Source organism: Notamacropus eugenii, chromosome 6 (genome assembly GCF_028372415.1).
Source record: "Notamacropus eugenii isolate mMacEug1 chromosome 6, mMacEug1.pri_v2, whole genome shotgun sequence".
In the NCBI taxonomy this organism is placed as follows: Eukaryota; Metazoa; Chordata; class Mammalia; order Diprotodontia; family Macropodidae; genus Notamacropus; species Notamacropus eugenii.
The window spans coordinates 184726476-184749588 of record NC_092877.1 but is presented as its reverse complement, the minus strand read 5'-3'; the positions used below and the strand labels follow the sequence as shown (position 1 = coordinate 184749588).

The following is a 23113-nucleotide window of genomic DNA, read 5'->3' as shown; positions in this document are numbered from 1 at the left end:
ATAAAGAAAAATAAAATAAAGACCCCACATAGCATTTTTTAAAATTCATTTATTTATTTATTCATTTATTTTTGATGTTCTACAATCACTACCAAAAAACTTAGATTTTTACCCCTCTACCAACCCCTCACCATCCCCCTCCCTCCACAAGACGCCATACAGTTCTATATATGATCTACAAATACTTTCCCATTGAATACATTTTCACTATAGTCATACTGTGTAGAAGAACTAAAATAAATGGAAGAAATCATATAACAAATCAAAACATAATACACACACACACAAACAAACATATACAAACATGGCCTTCTACATTCAGTAAATGAATTCCATAGTTCGTTCTCTGAGTGTGGAAGGCATTTTGTCTGAGAAAAGCATGAAAAGAAAATTAGAAATGAATTTTTTTTTTAAGTTCTTGCGTTATTACGAAGTTCCAAGTCTACCATAAAAAAAAACTCTCCTACGCTGTGGTCGTTGCTGTGCACAAAGTTCTCCTGGTTCTGCTCCTTTCACTCAGCATCAGATCATATAAGTCGTTCCAGGCCTCTCTCAACTATTCTTGTTCATCATTTCTTATGACTCAATAGTACTCCATTACATTCATATGCCACAACTTATTCAGCCATTCCCCAATTGATAGGCACCCCCTTGATTTCCAGTTTTTGGCAACTACAAAGAGTGCTGCTATAAATATTTTTGTACATGTGGGACCCTTTCCCATATTTATGATCTCTTGGATATACAGTCCTAGGAACAATATTGCTGGGTCAAAGGGTATGCATATTTTTGTATCCCTTTGGACACAGTTCCAAACCGCTCTCTAGAATTGTTGGATGAGCTCACAGCTCCACCAACAATGAATTAGTGTTCCAACTCTCCCACATTTTCTCCAATATTTATCATTTTCCTGTTCTGTCATGGTTTCCAATCTTATAGGTGTGATGTGGTGCTGCAGAGTTGTTTTGATTTGCATCTCTCTAATCAAAAGTGACTTAGAGCATTATTTCATAAGATTATAGGTATCTTTAATTTCTGTCTCTGAAAATTGCTTATTCATGTCCTATGACCATTTATCTATTGGGGAATGACTTGTATTGTTGTATACTTGAATGAGCTCTCTATGTATTCCAGAAATGAGGCCTTTATCTCCTAGATTGCCTGTAAAAATTCTTTCCCAATTTACTACATCCCTCCGAATTTTGGTTGCATTGGGTTTCGTTGTGCAAAAGCTTTTCAGTTTAATGTAAACAAAGTTATCTATGCTGCATTTCATAATGCTTTCTATGTCTTCTTTAGTAAAAAAGTCTTCCCTTCTCCATAAATCTGATAAATACTCTATTCCTTCCTCCTCCAGTTTGCCCACGGAATCAATCTTTATACCTAGATCGTGTACCCATTTGGAATTTATTCTTGTGTACAGTACCAGGCATGGGTCTATGCCTAGTTTCTGCCATACTGTTATCCAGTTTTGCCAGCAATTTTTGTCGAACAGTGAGTTCTTATCCCAGAAGTTGGGATCCTTGAGTTTATCAAACAGGAGGTTGCTATATTCCTTGCCAACTGGGTCTTGAGTGTCAAACCTATTCCACTTGTCTACCCTTCTGTTTCTTAGCCAATACCAAGTAGTTTTGATAATTGTTGCTTTATAGTACAATTTGAGATCTGGTAGCACTGGCCACCTTCCCTAGCATTTCTCTTCACTAATCCCTTTGATATTCTGGACGTTTTGTTCTTCAGATGAATTTTGATATTATTTTATGCAGCTCTAGAAAATAATTATCTGATAGTTTAATTGGTATGGCACTAAATAGGTAAGTTAATTTAGATAGAATTGTCATTTTTATTATATTAGCATGGCCTACCCATGAGCAACTGATGTTTTTCCACTTACTTAAATCATACTTTATTTGTGCAAGAAGTGTCTTGTCATTGTGTTCATATAGTTCCTGGGTTTTTTTGGCAAGTAGACTCCCAAATTTTATTGTGTCTATTGTAGCTTTAAATGTGTTGTCACTTTCTATCTCTTGCTGTTGGACTTTGTTGCTAATACAAATGTAGAAGATTTGTGCGGGTTTATTTTGTAACCTGCAACTTTGTCAAGGTGTTTATCATTTCAAGTAGTTTTTTACTTGAGTCTCTGGGATTCTCTAAGTATATCATCATATCATCTGCGAACAGTGGTAACTTAGTTTCTTCTTTGTGTATTCTTATTCCTTCAATTTCTTTATGTTGCCTAATTGCTACAGCTAACATTTCTAGTACCATACTGAATAATAGTGGTGATAATGGACATTCTTGTTTCACCCCTGTTCTTATTGGAAGTGCATATAGCTTTTCTCCATTGCATACAATGCTTGCTGAAGGTTTTAGGTAGATACTGCTTATTATTTTTTGGAAAGTTCCCTTTACTTTTATGTTCTCCAGTGTTTTTAATAAGAATGAGTGTTATATTTTGTCGAAAGCTTTTTCTGCATCTTTTGAGATAATCCTGTGGTTTTTGTTAGTTTTGTTGTTGATATGATCAGTAACGCTAATAGTTTTCCTAATATTGAACCAACCTTGCATTCCTGTTATGAATCTTACCTTTTCATAATGCATTATTCTCATGATAGGATGCTGTATTGTTTTTGCTAAAATCTTATTTAAAATTTTTGCATCTTTATTCATTAGAGAAATTGGTCTATAATTTTCTTTCTCTGTTTTGTCTCTTCCTGATTTAGGTATCAAAACCATGTTTTTACCATAGAAGGAGTTTGGGAGGACTCTTCCTCAATTTTCAAAAATAGTCTATTTAGTATTGGAATTTACTGTTATTTAAATGTTTGAGAGAATACATTTGTAAATCCATCTGGCCCTGGAGCTTTTTTTTCCTAGGGAGTTCATTGATGGCTTGTACAATTTCTCTTTCAGAGATGGGGTTGTTTAATTATTCATCTTCCTCTTCTCTTAATCTTGGCAATTTGTATTTTTTAAAATATTTATCCATCTCATTTAGATTATCGAATTTGTGGCATGAAGTTGGGCAAAGTAATTTCTAATTATTGCTCTATTTTCCTACTCATTGGAGATGAGTTCATGCCATTCCTTTTTAATATTAGTAATCTGATTTTCTTCTTTCTTCTTTTAATCAAATTGGCCAAAGATTTATCAATTTTATCAGTTTGTTCATGAAACCGGCTATTGGTTTTATTTATTAATTCAATAGTTTTAATTTTAATTTTATTAATCTCTCCTTTGGTTTTCAATATTTCCAATTTGGGAATTTTCAATTTGTTCTTTTTCTAGCTTTTTCAGATGCATGCTCAGGTCATTCTCCATTTTATTTATCTAGGCATTCAAAGACAAAATCTTCCCCTAAGAACTGCTTTTACAGAATCCCATAAGATTTGGTAGATTGTCTCATTATTGTCCTTCTCTTGAATGAAGTTGTTGATTGTTTCTATGATTTCTTCTTTAACCCACTCCTTCTTTAGGATCAGATTATTTAGTTTCTAATTGGTTTTTGGTGTATGTTTCCATGGCCTTTTTTTACATATAATTTTTTTTTGTATTATGATCTGAGAAGGATGCATTGATTATCTCTGCCTTTCTTTTTTTTTTTAAAGTTTTTAAATTGTTTTAATATATAATTGGGAAAAATATGGAATATTATATTAAAAAGATATAGTAGCACTTTTTGTACTAGCAAAGAACTGGAAGAAAAGTGGGTACAGATTTAAGAATGGCTAAACAAATTAGAATATTATTTTGCCAAAAGAAATGAGAAATATGAAAAATTCAGAGGCATTTGGGAAGGCATGTGTAAACTGAGGCAAAGTAACCAGAACCAGGAGAGCAATTGATGAGATGATTACAATGATGTAAACAACATGGAAAGACTTTGGAATTCTTATCAGTACCGTGACAAATCATGCCTTCAGAAAAGCGATGCTCAAGTATTCTTTCTGTCTTTCAGTAGAAAGGGTGGACTAAGCGCGGAAGGAGGCTGAAGTGTTAGACGCAAACAATTTGCTGGTTTACTTTGTTTGGCTGGCTTTGTTATGAGAGAGTTCTACTGGAACGCAGGGAAGTCACGGGGCATCAGAGATTTCAGGGCCACAGGGCCAGGCAGTGAAGCAATGTCTGAAATGAAGGACCTTCCCTTTCTTCTCTTGTTTCCTGTCAGGGTTACTTCTTGCCACCAGATTCCTTTTTCTTGGCCCCCTTCTCTGGGGCCTTCAGCAGGGCCAGTTTCTTGGGCAAGCTGGTGCTGGCTTTCATCATAACCTCGTGTTCAATCTTCTTTCGGATACCAATCTCCAGGCCCTTCTTCAGCTTCTGCTGCTGGATGACCCGGGCCTTTTTGGGGGCTATGATTCGTGCTCCTTTCTTTGGGCCCCGGCAGGCCGAAGAAGCGGACGTAGCCGATACTTTCTTGGCCGGCCTCCAAGCTTGAAACTTTTGCTTCCCCTGAGCCATGTCCCAGCCACCCGACGGCACCTCTGCCTTTCTGTACTGGATTGTGAGGCTTTTATGTCCTAGTACATGGTCAATTTATGTAAATGGGCCATGTGCCGCTGAGAAAAAGGGATATTCCCTTCTATTCTCATTCAATTTTCTTCAGAGTTCTATCATATCTACCTTACGCAGGGTTTTACTTACCTCCTTAACCTCTTTCTTGTTTATTTTTAGGTTAGATTTATCAAGTTCAAAGACGGAGATTTTGAGGTCCCCCACTAGTATAGTTTTGCTGTCAATTTCTTCCTTCAACTCCCCCAACCTTTCCTCTAAAAATTTGGATACTATACCACTTGGAGAATAAGTGTTTAGTAATGATATTGCTTCATTGTCTGTGGTGTCTTTTAGCAGGATACAGTTTCCATCCTTATCTCTTTAGATTAGATCTATTTCTGCTTTTGCTTTGTCTGAGATTAGGATTGCTACTCCCACTTTTCTTAAATTAGCTGAAGCATACTACACAGTGCTCCAACCTTTGACTTTTATCCTGGGTGTATCCCCCCATTTCAAATGTGATTCTTGTAAACAACATGTTGTTGGATTATGGCTTTTAATCCATTCTGCTATCCCTCTCCGTTTAATGGGAGAGTTCATTCCATTCACATTCACAGTTATGATTACAATGTGTGTATTTCTCTCCATCCTCTTTCCCACTGTTTGCGCTTTTAGTTTTCCTGTCTCCCTTCTCCTCCTCAATAGTTTTCACTTTTAAGCAGCTCTTCCTGCAGCCTTCCCTTCCTTCTTTTATCCCCACTCCCTTTTACTCCCCTTTACCCTTACTGCTTCTTCCCTCCCCTTTCTTCCTTCTTTCCTTCCTATTGCCTATAGTACTAGTTAGGATTATCTACTTAAGTTTATTGTTCCCTCCTTGAAACAAATCAGATGACAATACCTCTCAAACTATGCTCATCACCCTCCCCTATTTCCATCTACTATAATTATTGTGCTTGTTCTTGTGATGTAATTTACCACTTTCTGCTTCCTCCTTTTCCCACCTCCTGTTGCAGTCCCTTTGGCGTACTTAAAGCCTGTTTTTAACATGAAATCATTTACTTTATACCCATTCACTCTATGTATATTCCTTTTATATTTCATAACAGATGCTCACTTCTCAAGATTAACAGGTATCATCTTCCCTTAGAGGGAGGTAAACAGTTTGCCCAAACTGAGTAAGAATTTGTTTTTGTTTTTCCCCCATTTACCTTTTCATGCTTCTCTTGAGATCTGCATTTGAAGATTGAATTTTCTTTTATGTTCTGGTGTTTTTGGCAGGAAGGTCTGGAATCCTTTACTTCGTTGAATGATAGTCTCCTGGCCTGAAATGTTACGCTGAACTTTACCAGGTAGTTGATCCTTGGTTGTAGTCCCAGCTCCTGTGCCTTACAGAATATCAGATTCCAATTCCTTCGATCTTTTAATGTAGAAGCTACAAGGTCCTGTGTGATTCTTACTGTAGCTCCTTGATATTTGAATTGTTTCTTTCTGACTACCCGTAGTATTTTCTCCTTCATTGGTTGTTGTGGAATTTGGAAACCATATTTTATGGGGTTTTGAGTTTGGGATCCCTTTCGGGAGGTTAACGGTGGACACATTAGATGACTATTTTGCCTTCTGGATCTAACAGTTCTGGGCAGTTTCCCTTGATGATTTCCTGGAAGATATTGTCCAGACTCTTTTTTCATCATGGCTTTCTGGCAGGTCAATAATCCTACAATTTTCTTTCCTGCATCTATTTTCCAGGTCATTTTTTTTTGTAAATTAGATATTTTATGTTTTCTTCTGTCTTTTCATTCTTTAGGTTTTGTTTGACTGATTCTTGCTGTCTCATAGAGTTATTAGTTTTACTTGCCCAATGCAAATTTTTATCAAATTGTTTTCTTCAGTTAACTTTTGCATCTCCCTTTCCATCTTTACAATTTTTCCCTTTAAGGAGTTATTTTCTCCAGCTAATTTTTGTATTTCCTTTTCCATTAGTCTAATTTTACCAGTTTGGTTTTGTGCTTCCTTTTCCATTTGACCAACTGTTCTTTTTAGGGACTTATTTTCTCCAGTTAATTTTTGTACTTTCTTTTCCACTTGTTCAATTTTCTTTTTCAAAGAGATGTTCTCATCAATGAATTCTTTTTTTATAATTTTAAAATCATTGGCCAGTTTTTCTTCTATTTCCTTCTTTACCTGTTCCAGGAGAGCTGTTTGTGCATGTGAACATTTCATAGTCCCTTCTGAAGTTTCAGATGGAAGTACAGTCTCAGTACTGACATCTTTGGTATTTGTGTTTTGGTCCTTATCCCCATAGAAAGATTCTATGGTTTTTCGCCCTTCTTTTGTTTTTACTTGTTCAAGATGTTGATTGTGTGTTGTGGCTTCTAGTTCTTTCAGATAGAAGCTGTGGAACTTGGTGTTGAGCCGACTTGTGTGAAAAAGCAAAGAGCAAGTTTTTGTTTTTTGTTTTCCTGATTTTCCCTGGGTTTAGCTTGTTAAGTGTGGGGTAAGGGTGGTCTGGTCACAGGAGATCTCCTCAGCTGAGCTGAGGCAAAAGCAAGCTCAGGGGATGGTGCTCCTAGCTGCCCGATTGTCTTCCATTTCCCCTGGAGTGCTGAGGCATGCCTAGATGTTAGTGTGGGTTCCCACCCCTCCTGGGACTCCTCTCCTGGCACCGAGGTTTGCCTGGGTCCTAGTTTGAGTTCCCTTCACCCTGGGTCCTCTGTCCTTCCGGTTTGCCTCCACTACAGTAGGAGGAAGCCCCCTTAGCTATTTTCCTAGCCTCAGGTCTTATGATACTGTTTGCCCCTTTTGCTGTTCATGCTGATCCAGGATTTTTCTGGGGAAATATTTTATGTTTTTTTCACGGTCATCAAGGTGGAAGCAGAGAGCATTTACTGCATATTCCGACATCTTGGTTCCCAAAAGTTCAAGTAAGTGACTTATCAATGTTTAATTTGCGGGCTGAAAGTCTCAGGAGCTGCTGTGGCTATATCTGGCACTCAGTGACTCTCTCTGGCTTGCCTCTGCTAGTCTCCCACCCTTGGCTGCCTCTCTGCTGGTTCCCCCTGCTGCTGCTTCTGGTTCCGTTCTACTCTGCTGAGCTTGACACACTCTGTTGTGCCCTGTGGAACAAGGAACAGATCCTTCCCGTGGACCGTCCAGTCTCTCCTGGGCTCTGAATCCACCACAGTCTGTCTCCCACTGGATTCCACACCTCCAAACTTTGGTCAGATGCTCCTTTCAGAGGTATCCAAAGGAGTTTGTCCAAGAGCTTAGGTGAGTCGTTGCTCTCAGTTTGCCATCTTGGCTCCACCCCCAATTTCTATTGTGAATAGCATTTTTTAGACAATTGTCAAGTAAAACTATGATGAGGTCCTAGAACTAGTAATTAATAGCAATTAAAAGAATCCACCAATCACCTCCCAACAGAGATCCCCAAACAAACTCCAAGTAATAATCTTTTTAAATTTCAGAATCGTCATGATGAGGAGAAAATTTTACAAGCAGTCAGAAAGAAATGATTTAAATACGGTTAAACCACAGTCAGGATTATTCAGGGCTTAGCAACTTCTAAATTAAAAGACTGGAAGGCTTTTAGTAGGATCTTGGATTACAAAGATCAACTATGTAGCAAAATTGAGCACTATCATTCAGAGAAACTGATAGATATTCAATCAACTGGGGGACATTCAATCATTCCCGATGAATGAACCGGAGGTAAACAGAAAATTTTATCTGCAAGTATAAGACTTAAGGGAATCATAAACAGTAAAGAGAAAAGAAAAAAAATGTCATTCAATAAGGTAAAACTGTTTCAATCCCTACACGGGAAGATAATACTTGGATTTCTTGAGAATTGGATCTTTCTTATGACATTTAGAAGTGGAATACATAGACAAGAGGTGTGGGTATGAGTTGACTTTGATTTGATGATAAAAATAATTATTTAAATAGAGCATAATAAAGGACTGTTCTGGGCGAAAGTAAAGGAGGAAGCAGAATATGGTAAATTACATAACAATTCCAAAGATCTCTTCCAATAGAAGGAAAGAAGGAAGTGGGTTAGCATTATTTTACTTTCATTGTGTTTGGCTGCAAGGGGGAATAATATACACATTCATCTGGTTATAAAAATCTACCTTAACCTATTGCAAAGTAGGAGGAGAGAAAGAGAAAGGGAGGAGTAGAGAGAAAGGAGAACGTTAGGTTCATTAAAAGTAGTTAAGAAAAGGGGAAAGAAAAGGGAAAGGAAATGAAAGAAGGGAGGGCAGATTGAATCAGGCTGCCATCAGCAACAAAACATGGGCGAGGAGCAAAAGGGTGAAAGAAGAGAAAAAAGTTAACCCAAGGAGAAAGTGGTTAAACCCTAGAGGATTAAAAGAAAGACACAATTCATAATAGTGAATGTAAATGAGACGAACTCTCCTGTAAATGGAAGTGTTTACCAAAGTGGATTAAAAACCACAATTCTGTAATTTGATGTTTAGAAGTAATATATCTGAAGCAAAAAGATACAAAAAGAGAAAAGACAAAAGGCTAGAAAAGAGTATATTATCCTTCTACTAAAGTAAAGAAACTTAAAAACAACTATCTGGGTAGGTAGTATACCTGATCCCAGACAAAAAAAAAAGCAAAAAAGGATCTCATTAAACGAGATAAGGGAGAAAATTGCATTTTGCTAAAAGATACCATGGAAAACAAAATAAGAGCAACACTAAACATATATGCACCAAGAGGTAGAGCATCTCCATTTCTAGAGGGAAACTTAACTGAGTTACGAGAAGAAATGCAAAGCGAAATTACTAGTGGGTGGATCTCAGTCTCCTCCTCTTGGATCTAGAGAAATATAACCATAAAATAAACAAGGAAGTTGTTAAAGAGGTGAAACTAATTTTATAAATGTAGTATTCTGCTAGAGATGATTAAATGCAAATAGAAAGGAACATATTTGTATGAATGTATATGTACACATATGTTTATATACATACATATATACATATATACATATATATACATACATACATACGTATATATATATTATTATTATTATTAGCAGTACATGGCACTTACACAAAATTTGATCATTCACTAAGGCATAAAAATCTCAGAATCCAGTGAAGAAAGACAGAAATATTAAACGAAACATTTTCAGAAAATGATCCAATAAAAATACATGTAATAAAGTACCATCAAAAATTGATTAAAATTCATTAGAAACTGAATCATATAATCCTAAAGAATGAGAGGACAAACAAAAAGTAATGGAAACAATCAATAACTCCATAAATGTGAAGTTTAATAATGAGACAAAGTAGCAAAATTAGGGATGCAGCTGAAGCAGCTTCCATGGAAAATTGTATATCTCTCAATGCTTACATGAAAAAATGGAGAAGGAAGAGTTAAATGAATTGGAGATGCCATTAACCAAACAAGAAATAGAATTAATTCAAATTTCCCAATTACATAATAAATTAGAAATACTGAATATCAAAGGAGAGAATATCAAAATTAAAATTAAGAAAGTTATTGAACTAGTAATAAGACTAAGAGTTGATCTGAAGAAGAAAGAAAATAAAAATTGAAATATATAGACTTTTGGGTAGTTTTATGGAAAAAGAAGAAAAAGAAAGCTAATTACCGGTAAAAAAAAGAAAAAGAAAAAGAATCAATTCACCACTAATGAAGAGGAAATAAAACAACAATTAGGAGTTACTTTGCTCAGTTGTATGCCGATAAATCTGACAATCTAAGTGACATGGATGAATATTCACAAAAATATAAATTGTCCAGAATAACAAAAGAGGAAGTAAAATACTTAAATAACCCCATTTGAGAAAATGAAACCAAATAACTATCCATAAATTCCTAATTAGAAATCAGCAGGAACAAATGGACATACAAGTGAATTCTACTCAATCTTTAAAGAATGGTTAATTTCAGTAATTAAGCATTTGAAAAAAAAGATGAGATGTTCGATGAAATCATTTTAATGATAGAAATATGGTGTTGATACATAAAAAGAAAGAGTCAAAACAGAAAAAAAATTGTATGCTAATTTCCCTAAAGAATATTGATGTAGTTTGAATAAAATATTAGTGAAGGGATTACAGCGATTTTTCATGAGGATAATAAGTTACAACTAGGTTGGCTTTCTACCTGGAATGCATGACTGGTTCAATATTAGAGAAAAAATTCAGTACAAGTGACCATATCAATAACAAGATTAACAGAATTTATATGATTATCTCCATAATGCAGAAATAGCTTTTGACAAAATACAGCACTCACTACTATTAAAAACACCAGAAAATATAAAAATAAATGAAATTTTTCTTAAAATGCTAAGTATCATGAATTCAAAATCATCAGAAAGCATTATATGCAGTGGGAATAAGCTAGAAGTCTGTCCAATAAGATCAGGGGTGAAACAAGGAGGTCCATTTTCACCATTGTCATTCAATATTGTATTAGAAATGTTAGCTTCACCAGTAAAGAAAAAAAAAGAAATAGAAGGAATTAGAGTAGGCAGTGAGGAAACAAAGCTATAACTCTTTGTAGATATAATTGCATACTTAGAGAATCAACTAAAAAAGTACTTTAAATCATTAAGAACTTTATCAATTGTGCAGAATATGAAATAAACACACAGAAATCATTAGTATTTCTATATATTACTAACAAATCCCTGCACCAAGAGATAGAAAGAGAAATTCCATTTAAAATAATTGTAGACAATATAAAATATTTGAGGTTCTGCCTGCCAAGAAACATTGAGGAAATACGTGAACAAAATTAAAAAAACATTTTTTCACAGAAATCAAGTCAGATTGAAATAATTTGAAAGAAAATCTCATTTGCTCATGGGTAGGCTGTGCTAATACAATAAAAATGAAAATTCTACCATAATTATTTTATTTATTTATTGACATAGCAATCAAACTACAAAAAAAAAAAAATATTCAAACACCTAGAAAAAATAACAAAATTCATCTGGAAGAATTAAAGTCCAGAATATCAAGAGGATTTATGAAACAATAATGCAAGAGAAGTGGCCTAGGTTTACCATACCTAAAGCTATATTTTAAAGCAGCAATCAACCAAAACTGTCCGCGGGTGGAGCCAAGATGGTGGAATAAAAGCAGGGATTTCCTTGAGTTTGGGAGAGAACTCTGTAAAAATATCTCTAAACCAATTCTAGACCTACAGAATCCACAAAATGACAGAGTGAAATACATCTCCATCCCAAGGCAACCTGAAAGGTCTACAGGAAGGGCATATCACACGAGGGTGGGAGCAGAGCACAGTCCAGCATGGACCATGTCTGCACAAACAGGGCTGGAGAAGGCCTTAGGGAAGGAAATCAATGTCATCTGTGTAATTTTCCAGACTTCTCAATCTATAAACTCCAAAGGCAACATAAATACTCAGTGGGAAACCTCTGATGGACATGGGTGAAAGAAGAGTGCTTTCTGGCTTTCTGGTCTGGTCCCAGTCTGGGTGCGGGGGAGGTGGTGACAGGTGCACCACCAGCAGCAGCAGCAGTTGATTCCAGAGCTTTCAACACACAGCTGGTGGAGATCTAACTGCTGATGTAAAACTACTCAAACCTGGAATAGTACACCCAACCCCACTCCAAATCCCACTGAAAGTAGAGTCCTACTATAGGATCTTATTTTGGTGACAAAGAAGATCAAATCATAAAACCAGAAGAAGACAAGAAAGTTCAAAGTCCTACATCCAAAGACTCCATAAAAAATAAGAATTTGTCTCAGACCATGGAAGAGCTGAAAACAGATTTGAAAATCAGGTAAGAGAAATACAGGAAAAAATGGGAAGAAAAATGAGTGATGCAGGAAAATGATGAAAACTGAGTCAGAAGCTTGCTAAAGGAAAACCCCCAAAATGCTGAAGAATTTAACACCTTAAAAATAAAGTAACTCAAATGGCAAAAGAACTCCAGAAGGAGAAGACTGTCTTAAAATACAGAACTGGACAAATTGAAAAGGAAACCTTAAAGCTTACTGAAGAAAATAGTTCCTTAAAAGTTAGAATGGAGAAAAAGAAAGCTAATAACTTTATGAGAAATCAAGAAATTATAAAACAGAACTATAAGAATGAAGAAAAAGAAATAGAAGACAATGTGAAATATCTCATTGCATAATGCACTAACATGGAAAACAGATCGAGGACAGGTAATATGAAAATGATTGTACCATCTGAAAGAAACAACCAAAAAAGAGCCTAGAAAATATCTTTCAAGAAATTATCAAGGGAAACTTCCCTGATATCCTATACCCAGAGGTAAATTAGAAATTGAAAAAATCCACTGATCACCTTTTGAAAGAGATCCCAAAGGAAAATTCCTAGGCACATTGGAACTAAATTCCAGAGTTCCCAGGTCAAGAAGAAAATATTGCAACCAGTCAGAAAGAAAAGAAATTTAAGTATTGTGGAAATGCCATGAGGATAGCAGAAGATCTAGCACCTTTTACATTAATAAATTGAAGTGTTAAGAATATTATGTTCCAGAGGTCAAAGGAGCTAGAATTAAAACCAAGAATCATCTACCCAGCAAAAGTTATTATAATACTTCAGGGGAAAAAAAAGAATATTCAAAGAAATAGAGAAGTTTCAAGCATTCTAGGTGAAAAGAGCAGAGCTGAAGAGAAAATTTGACTTTTAAATAAAAAAAAAAAACCTCAATAGAAGCATCAAACGATAAACAGGAAAGAAAAATCATAGGTTAGTTATTAAAATTTAAATGTTTGCTTTCCTACATGGAAATACCATATTTCTGACTCATGAGATCTTTCTCAGTGTTGGAATATATCCATCTGGCCCTGGGGATTGTTTCCTAAGGACTTCATTGATGGCTAGTTCAAATTCCTCTTGTGAGATGGAGTTATATAAATACTCAACTTCCTCTTCTGTTAATCTGGGCTATTTATATTTTTAGAAATGATCACCCATATTATTTAGATTTTGAATTTATGAACATACAGTTGGACAAGGCGATTTCTAATTGTTGTTTTAATTTCCTCCTCATTGGAAGTTAGTTCACACTTTTAATTTTTGATATTGGTAATCTGGTTGTCTTCTTTCTTTCTTTTAATCAAATTTAACAAAGTTTGTCAAATTTATTGTTTTTTCCTTAGAACTAGCTCTTATTTTTGTTTATTTCAATAGTTTTCTTAATTTCAATTTTATTAATCTCTTCTTTGGTTTTCAGTAATTCCCGTTTGGGATTTTCTTGGGCATTTTCAATTTGTTCTTTTTCTAGCTTTTTCAGCTCCGTGCCCAATTCATTGATCTCTTTTTTTCTCTAGTTTATTCATGTATGTATTGAAAGATATAAAACTTCCCCTAAGAAATATTTTTACAGTATCCTGTAAGATTTGGTAGGTTGTCTCATTATTGTCATTCTCTTGAATGAATTTGCTGATTGTTTCTATAATTTGTTTTTTAACCCACTCATTTTTAGGATCAGATTGTTTAATTTCCAAATTGTTTTTAGTTTATATTTCCAGTGCCTTAGATTACATATAAGATTTATTGTGTTATTATCTGAGAAGAACTCATTGACTATCTGTCTTTCTTCACTGGATTGTGAGGTTTTAATGGCCTAAAACATGCTTAATTTTTCTATATATGCCATGTACCGCTGAGAAAAAGGGATATTCCTTTCTATCCCCATTCACTTTTCTACAGAGATCTATCACATCTACCTTAACCAGAGTTCTAATCACCTCTTTAACTTCTTTCTTGTTTATTTTGAGGTTCGATTTATCAAGTTCAGAGAGGCAAGTTGAAGGGACCGCACTAGTATAGATTTGCTGTTTATTTCATCCTCTAACTCCCTTAAATTCTTCTCTACGAATTTGGATGCTATACCACTTGGAGCATATATGTTTAGTAATGAAATTGCTTCATTGTCTCTGGTACCTTTTATGGTTTCCTTAAAAAGGAAAGCAGGATATGGTTTCCTTCATTATCTCTTTCAATTAGATCTATTTCTGCTTTTGCTTGTCTGAGCTTAGGATTGTTACCCCTACTTTTTTTTCACATCAGCTGAAGCATAAAATATTTTCTCCAACCTTTTACTTTAACCCGATGTGTATGACCTCATTTCAAATGTGTTTCTTGTAAACAACATATTCTTGGATTATGGTTTTTAACCCATTCTTTTCTCTGTTCCTTGTATGAGAGAGTATATTCCATTCACACTCCCATTTGTTGTGATTGTGTCTTTCCCACTATCCCCTTTCCCCTTGTTTATGGTTTTAAGTCTCTCTTCTCCCTTCCCCTCCACAGGAGTGTTTTATTTTTACCACCTCTTCCCTCTCTTCTTTCAGCCCTCCTCCATTCTAATCCCCGTTTCCCTTATTTCTACTTCCCTTCTTCCCTCCCTTTTATTCTCCCCTCCCTTTTCTTTCCCCCTTCTCCTCCTACTGCCTATAGAGCTAATTGTATTTCTGAATTTAACTCAGTTTTTGGTACCCTCCTTGAATCCAATCAGATGAGAGCACTCTCAAAAAATGCTCATCTCTCTCCCCTCTTTCCCTCTACTCTAATATGCTTTTGTGCCTCTTCTCGCAGTGGAATTTGTTTTTTTCTGCCACCTCCTTTTCACATTTCCCACTACAGTCCCTTTGCACCCTTAAATAACATTTGTTTTCATCACATCATTTAATTTATACCCACTCCCTCTATGTGTATCCCTTTTATATTTCATAGTAAATACACAATTCTCAAGATTAAAAAGTATCTTCTTCTCTTGTAGGGAGGTAAACATATTGCCCATATTGTGCAACAAGTTGTTTTTTTCCCTTGTTTACCTTTTTATGTCTCTCTTGAGACTTACGTTTGAAGATCGAGTTTTCTATTGAGTACTGACCTTTTCATCAGGGAGATCTTGAAATGCCTTATTTCATTGAATGTCCATCTCCCTTCCTGAAATATTATGCTCAACTTTGCTGGGTAGTTAATCCTTGGTTGTAGTACGAGCTGCTTTGCCTTATGGAATATCATATTTTAATTCCTTTGATCTTTAAATGTAGAAGTTGCATGCTCATGTGTGATCCTGACTGTAGCACCTTGATATTTGAAGTCTTTCTTTATCACTGCCTGCAGTATTTTCTCCTTCACTTGATAGTTCTGGAATTTGTCAACAATATTTCCTGGTGTTTTTAGTTTGGGATGCCTTACAGGAGGTGAACAGTGGATTCTTTCGATGATTCTTTTGCTTTCTCTTGATCAATAATCCTTGGGCTTTCCCTCCTGGATCTATTTTCCAGATCATTTGTTTTTCCAGTTAGATATTTTGCATTTTCTTCTATCTTTTAATTCTTTAGATTCTGTTTGTCTAATTCTTGATGTCTCATAGATTCATTAGCTTTACTTGCCTTATTCTATGTTATATCAAATTGCATTCTTCAGTTAACTTTTGAATCTCCTTTTCCATCCGTCCAATTGTTTTTTTAAAGAGATATTTTCTCCAGTTAGCTTTTTACTTCCTTTTCCCTTTGTCCAATTGTCCTTTTAAATTCTTCTGTGATTTCTTTTTTCATATTTTTAAAGTCATTGGTCAGTTTTTATTCTATTTCTCTAATTTGGCTTTTAAAATCCTTCCTGAGCTCTTCTAAGACTGATATTTGTGCTTCACACCCTTTCATATTCCCTTCTGAAGTTTTAGATGGGAGTACAGTCTCAATGCTGACCTCTTTGGTATTTTTGTTTTCATTCTTGTCCCCATAGAAAAAAATCTATGATCTTCTCTTTCCTGCTTTGCTTCTTACTCATGATAATAACCTTTTTCCTGGCTTTTAAAGTAGATCTCTGCATCTGTGGCACAGGGAGCTCTGTTCCACAGTTCTTGTACCTAAAACTTCAGACTTTGTGTGTTGTGACCTCTGGTTCTTTCAGCTAGAAGCTAAAGTGATGCAGCTTGCCTGGTCCTGAGCTGGCTGGTGTTGCAAAGTGGAGTCCTTTGACGTCTTTTTGAGTTTCCCTGCAGTTACCCTGGAGCTAGCTCGTTAAGTGTGAGGGAGGGGTTGTCTGTACACAGGAGGTCTCCTCTGTCAAGCTAGAGCATAGGCAAGCTCAGGGGTTGGTGATCCTGTCTGCACTATTGTCTTCCCTATTCTCCTGGTGTGCTGAGGCATGGGTGGTGTCCTGGTGTTGGCAGTTGCTGGTTTCAGCCCCCTGGTGCTTAGGATCTTCTCCTGGTTTGTTGAGGTGGGGCTGTCTGAAACAGATCTGATCCTGCACTTGTCCCCTTCTGGCACAGCAAGAGGGACCCTCCTTACAATCTTTCTAGCTTCAAGGGCTAACAATCTGTTTACCCCTTCTACTGCTCCTACTGCTCCAGAATTTTTCCAGGGAGATATTCTCTGGGGTGGTCAAGGTCAACAAGTGGAAGGAGAGAGCAATTACCAATCAGTCCGCTATCTTGTATCCTGGACAATTTCTTTTTTCTCAACTTATTTCTAAAGCTAACATTTTTAGTACTATATTCAAAAACAGTGGTAATAGACATAATTCTTTTACCTCTGATTATACTGGAAATTCTTCTGATTTATCCCCATTACATAGAATACTTGATGATGGTTCTAGTTAGATATGACTTATCATTTTAACAAAGACTCAATTTCTTCCTATACTCTCTTGTGTTTTCAATAGGAATGGGTGTTTTGTTTTGTCAAATGCCTTTTCTTTTGCTATTGAGATAATCATAATACTTCTATTAGTTTTCTTGTTGATATGATCAGTTATGATGATAGTTTTCTTGATAGTGAACCAGACCTGCATTGTGGTGTAAATCCTATGTGGTTGTAGTGTATTATTCTCCTGAGAAGTTATTCTATTATTTATGCTAATATTATATTTAATTTTTTGCATCTTTATTCAGTATGAAAACCAGTCTATAATTTACTTTCTCTGTTTTGACTCATCTTTGTGAAGTTGTCATATTTGTATCATAAAAAGAATTTCTTAGGATTTCTTCAGCACCAATTTTCCCACATAATCTACTTTGTGTCGGAATTAATTTTTCTTTAAGTGTTTCATAGAATTCCCTTGTAAATCCGTCTAGTCCTGGAGATTTTTCCCCATGGAGTTCAATTTATTTTCCTGAGCTGGGAATATTTAAGTATTTTGCATACTCTTCTGTTAATCTGGGCAATTCATATTATTTTTGCAACTATTTATCCATTTCAATAAGATTTTCAAATTTATGGTGAAAAATGTGCACAAAATAGTTCCTAATTATTCCTTCAATTTTCTCTTCCTTCATGGTGAATTCACCCTTTTCATTCTTGATATTGGTAATTTGCTTTTCTTTCTTTTTAAAGTCAAATTAACTCAAGGTTTGCCTATTTTTTTATATAAACTCTTCTTAGTTTTATTTATTAATTCAGTAGTTTTCTTAATTTCAATTTTATTAATGTCTCCTTTGGTTTTCAGTATTTCTAACTTGGTATTTAATTGTGGTTGTTTAATTTATTCTTATTCTAGTTTTTTCAGTTGCATACCCAATTCATTGATCTCCTCTTTCTCACTTGTATTCATGCAAGCATTTAGAGATATAAAATTTCTGCTAAGAACTGCTTTTGCTGCATCCCATAAGTTTTGGTGTCTTGTCTCATTAATGTCATTCTCTTGAATGAAGTTATTGATTGTTTCTGTGATATGTTGATTGACCCGCTCTCTTTTTAGGCTTAGATAATTGAGTTTTCACTTATTTTTCACTCGATCTTCCCATGGTTGTTTATTGTATATATTTTTTATTACATCATGATCTGAAAAAGATACGTTTAATATTTCTGACTTTCTACTTTCTAGATTATGAGGATTTTTATGCTTGTATTGGATAATTTTTGTAGGTGTCATGTACCAATGAGAAAGGAGTATATTCACATTCAATTTTTTCCAGAGTTCTATCATATCTAACTTATTAAATAATCTTTTCACCTCCTTAGCTTCTTTCTTGTTTACTTTGTGTTTAGATTTATCTAGTTGAGGGAGGATAGGTAGAGGTCCCTGACCAGAATAATTTTGTTCTCTATTTCTTTCTGTAAGTCTCTTAAATTCCACCTAAGAATTTTGATACTATGACACTTCATTCATATATGTTCAGTAATGATATTACTTCATTGTCTATGTTGCCTTTTAGCAGGCTATAATTTCCTCTCTCATCCCTTTTAATTTTTTTCTTTTGCTTTGTCTGAAATAAGAATTGCCACCCCTGCTTTTTCTTTTTGCTTCAGCTGAAACACGGAATGTTCTGCCCTATACTTTTACCTTTACTCTGTATGTATCCCTCTGTTTCAAATGTGTTTCTTGTAAAGAGCCTAATATGAGATTATGATTTTATTTCATCCTGCTGTTTGTTTTTATTTCATGGGAGAGTTTGTGCCATTCATATTCACAGTTATGTTTCCTATCCGTGTTTTACCCTCCATCCTGTTCCCATTCCCCCATTAATGATTTTCTTTCACCTTTTTTCCCTTCCCTCTTTTATAGAGCTTTTCTTTCGACAACTACCTCCTTCACTCTTCCCTCCCTTCTTTCTGACTTTTCTTTCCCTTTTCCCTTACTACTTGTTCCTTCCCTTCTATCCCTTCTTCCCTTTTCCCCCTTCAACTGCCTATAGGGCAAGTTAGATTTCTATACCTAATTGAGTATGTTATTACCTCCTTGAGCCAAATTCAGTGACAGTAAAGTTCACATAGTCCTCATATCCCTCCCTCCCTTCTGTCTACTATAATATGTTTTTGCCTCTTCATGTGATATAATTTACCCTGTTCTCCATCCTCCTTCCCTCCACTTACATTAGAATATTTTCTCACCACTGAATTAATTTGCTTTGTATTATCACATCAAAATCAACATAAACACACTCCCTCTATGTATTTCTATTCTAGATGATGAAATAACGTCACAGTTCTAAAAAGTTTCAAGTATCATCTCCTCATGTAGGGATGCAAAGTTTGGCCTTATTGAATAATATTTTGTCCTATCCTTTTGTGTTTTCAGTCTTGTATTTGAAGATCAAATTTCTTATTGAACTCTGGTGTTTTCATGACAAAAGTGTGAGAATCTTCTATTTTCTTGAATGCCAATCTCTTCCCCAAACAGAGTATGGTCAGTTTGGCTGGGCATTTAATCCTTAGTTGTAATACATGCTCCTTTGCTTTACAGAAAATATCATATTCCAAATCCCCTGATCTTTTCATGTAGAAGCTACAAGGCCCTAGGGAATCCTGACTATGATTCCATGATATTTGAGTTGTTTCTTTCTGACTGCTTGAAGAATTTTCTCTTGAACTCATAATTCTTCAACTTCGCTAAAATATTCCTTGGAATGTTTAATTTGGTTTCTCTTTCAGGAAGAGATATGTGGATACTTTCTATGCCTATTTTACCATCTGTTTGTAGGACTTTAGGGTACTTTCCGTTGTTGATTTCTTGAAAGATGATTTCCAGGTTCTTAATTTGATCATGGCTTTTAAGTAGAACAATAATTCTTACATTATCTCTCCTCCATCTATTTTCCAGGACAGTTTCTTTTACAGTGAGATATTAAGCGTTTTATTCTATATTTTTATTCTTTTAATTTTGCTTGACTGATTCTTGATATATCATAGATTCATTGGCTTCCACTTGCTCAATTCTCATTTTTAACAAATTGCTTTCCTCAGTTAGCTTTTATATCTCCTTTTTCCATTTTGCCAATTCTGCTTGCTGTGGAGCTGTTTTCTTCAGCGTACTTTCCCCCCATTTTATCAATTGTATTTTTAAAGGATTTATTCAATTTTTCTTCTACCTCTCTTATTTGTTTTTCTTTTTCATTTTTTGGGGGGTTTAAGAAAACTTCATATTCTCTTTTAAAGTTTCAGATGTGTGTGTATTGATCATGTTGTTCTTTCCTTATTTTGTATTTTGATCTTCCCTGTCACCAAGATTCTTCGCCATGGTCATTGTTTTCCTTTGTTGCTTTGTGCTCATGTTTTCCTTTTTTCTGCATTCAAAGTTGATCTCTGCTTTTGTACTGGGAGCTATGGGTCTAGTTACTCTTCTTTTTGTGTGTGTGCTGAGCACTCAGGAAATGACAACTGGAGGTTATCGTGGTCTGATGGTTTATCTGGTACAAAGCTGGAGATGGTGGTTATCACTGCTGTGTATCTGGTACTTACACTTGACTGCTTCTCCACCCTGGGATTCAGGATCTGCTGCTGGTCTTCCGAGGTCAGGCTTTTTGCTGGCTTGCTGAAATGCCTCCTGTCCTTTTTCTAGTCCCCTTCAGCCACACCATAAGAGGCCCTTCTTGTTAATCCCAATAGCCTCCCAAGCTAAAAGATATCTCTACCCCATCTTTCCACTGACTCCAATATTTCAGCATTTTTCCTGAGGCAATCTTCTCTAGTTTTTTTAAAGTTCTATAAGGGAGGGTGAAAACTGCTTACTTCTTATGCTGTTGTCATTTACTCCCTTTGTAAACAAATCCTTTTTGGTGTTTTAGGTAACTTCTCTTGTGAGATGATGATGGTTTCGGGTGAAGGGAATCTCTCGTTTTATTTACATCTGGATGAATGTGAACCTAAGTAGCTTACACACTCTGCCAAACAAAGAAATATTGTGGAAAGTCAAATCACTGAGACACCTGGCCAAAGTAACAGCTATGGTAATGGCCAAAATGCCCCTTTCCCACCTTTTCCCCAAATATTTACTAGCTGCCAATTCTCCATGTCCTGTCTCCTATCTACATTACTCCTCACACCCCAATGTTTGGTTCTGCTTTATCTAGATAAAAATTCCATGAAAACCCTCTTGGGCTTCACAAACTTTGGTGCCCTCTTCTATACGAAGTCCAGAATTTGGTTCTATCAACTCTGACTGCCCATATGATTGTGAATAATACCCGTCATTAAAACTGGAGTACCTTACTTCCTCTCTGCTAACTTATTTCATGCAAATTCTCCCTTGTGCTGTTCTATTCTTTCTTCTACTACATTTTGCAATCTGATACCTCACTGAAACCACACTTAGATGATGCCAAATACCTTATACCTACTAAAGTGCCCCATATTTCTTTGTCAAAAATTTTTTAGTTAGAGCACAAAGCCTGATGAGTAATGATCATGCATGTAAATCTGTTCTGAATTCATGAGAAGTAGGAATGGCAAATTTCATTCTTTTCCCTCATTAAGTGATATCTATCTATGTGTCTACCATGTACGTATGTATGTATGTATGTGTGTATGTATGTATGTATGTGTGTATCCATCCATCCATCTATCTATCTATCTCTCTATCTATTATAGAGAGAAGCATGTATCTGTTGTTGTGGATATGTCATTCTGCTTTTCAATAAACTCCAATACTCTCTATTGCCTCCAGGGGAGAGGTTTGGAGGGAGGTATTTCTTGGGTCAAGCTACTCTCCCGGAGTAGCTGTTATTGGTTCAAGATATACATTCAAGGGATATTAATATGGGTTTAAATGCTTTAAAAAATAGTTCATGAGGCTCCACCAAAGTGTTTACTTTTTCTCTAATTAGCCAAAGAATTCATTATTTCAAAGCATGGCCATTTGATGAAATTGTATTGTAAAATTCGTATATTATTTACAACAGAATATTCCCCCATGAAAACTCAAAGCACACTTTGCCCACAAATAAATGTACCATCAGAGGGGACATTAAACATGCATAGGAATCACAAATAAGGTGGTAACACAGGAGGAGTACACAGCTAGGTGGTGCAGGTGCAGTGGCGTAGTGGACAGAACACATACAATGGCAAGTCCTTCCATCCACTCTGAAAAATTATTTATCCCTTTTGCTGTCTTCAACATGTTGCTTTCACTGGCCATGCTCACCACAGGGTCCTGCCCCTTCTGAGCCTACTGATTTCCTGCATAGCACTGGGCTCATGCTGCCTGCTGTACGAGTAAGTATGCTTTCTTGACTTATTGTTCTATTGGCATTGTGACATTTCTATTGGAAATTTTGCTTTGCTGGGTCAGTAGCCTCAACCTACTGTTACTCGTTTATAGCTGCCATATGTGTAGTTATCCTGTTGCGCTTTTTTCCCCCTTTTTCTTCCCCCCCTCACCCCCCGCTATCTTACAGGAAATTGTCTTCAGAGTCACGCAAGCCACCTCAACTAAAATATGCTAGTTTATAGCACCTTTGAATCTGAGGAGAAGTTGACAGTTCTAACCAACGAAATACAAGCAGAGTATCTCCATGTCTTCATTTTACTAGATGTGTAAGAAGATCTATATCCTCTATCAAAGATAACAATTTTAGGGCTAAATGCCATGATTCACTCCACTTTGACATGCAAATAAATTTGATCCAGAACAACTGATAAAGTAAGGTAGAAAGTTCACTGTTCTCCACTCATCTAGCCCACATTCCTATTGCTATGTATATTTATTATAACGAAACCTATTGATGTGGTGCTGTATTTTGGCCAGTGAAAGGCATTGATCTCTCCACTAACAAGTTATTCCACTCGAAAGTTAAAGTCTACAGTATTTTCACTCTAGCCTAACTTTTCAGGCTTATGACACACTACTGTCCATGTAATTTACATACCATCCAAACTGGCCTGTGTTCTCTTCC

At 35.7% G+C, this 23113-nt stretch overlaps 1 pseudogene; it reads right to left on the bottom strand.

Annotated features, from left to right (window-relative positions):
• Positions 1 to 3589: 3589 nt before the first annotated feature.
• LOC140511099 (leydig cell tumor 10 kDa protein homolog pseudogene) lies at positions 3590 to 4475 on the bottom strand (annotated as a pseudogene).
• Positions 4476 to 23113: the final 18638 nt, after the last annotated feature.